Raw genomic sequence first — 774 nt, forward strand, 5'->3', positions numbered from 1 at the left:
TGTAGGAAATTTTACTATATGAATATTTTCTGAATCATGATCATATTAACAGTATGAATGCTACAATAAACATAGACTCATATAATACATTTTGTAAACTAAATACTTTTGTTCTTTCTTTGTATCAGACCCCATCTGAATAAACTAAGCACTTTAAGCTCTTAAAGTCAGTTTTATAAGCCCCTATAACATCATAAAATTCAGAAAGGATTGATTGGAAAATAATACATAACGCACTAAAGATGGAAGAGGAGCTGAGAAAGGATGGGTTTAGTTTTTTTTTGTTGTTTTTTTGGATTTTTTTTGTTTTGTTTTGAGACAGGGTCTTGCTCTGTTGCCTGGGCTAGAGTAAAATGGTGTCATCATAGCTCACTGCAACCTCAAATTCCTGGGCTCAGGTGATCTTCCTGCCTCAGCCTCCTGAATAGCTGGGACTACAGGTATGCACCATCACACCTGGCTAATTTTTCTATTTTTTGTAGAGATGGGGTCTTGCTATGTTGCTCAGCCTAGTGTCGAACTCCTGGCTTCAAGCTATCCTTCCATCTCAGCCTCCCAAAGTGCTAGGATTATAAGCATGAACCACCATGCCCAGCTAGATTTTTTTCTTATCACAGAAAATTTTTTTTTGTGCTTGTTACAATAAAGAATGAAATTTCGTGGGTAATTCAAAGTTATATTTATGGTTCTTTTTAATGTTGGGATATAGTTTTATTTTCACCAGTATGCTGAGATGTTTTTCTAAATATGGGACATTGCCCACCAATGAAACAC

The sequence above is a fragment of the Propithecus coquereli genome, unplaced genomic scaffold (genome assembly GCF_000956105.1).
Source record: "Propithecus coquereli isolate 6110/MARCELLA unplaced genomic scaffold, Pcoq_1.0 Scaffold83, whole genome shotgun sequence".
NCBI lineage: Eukaryota > Metazoa > Chordata > Mammalia > Primates > Indriidae > Propithecus > Propithecus coquereli.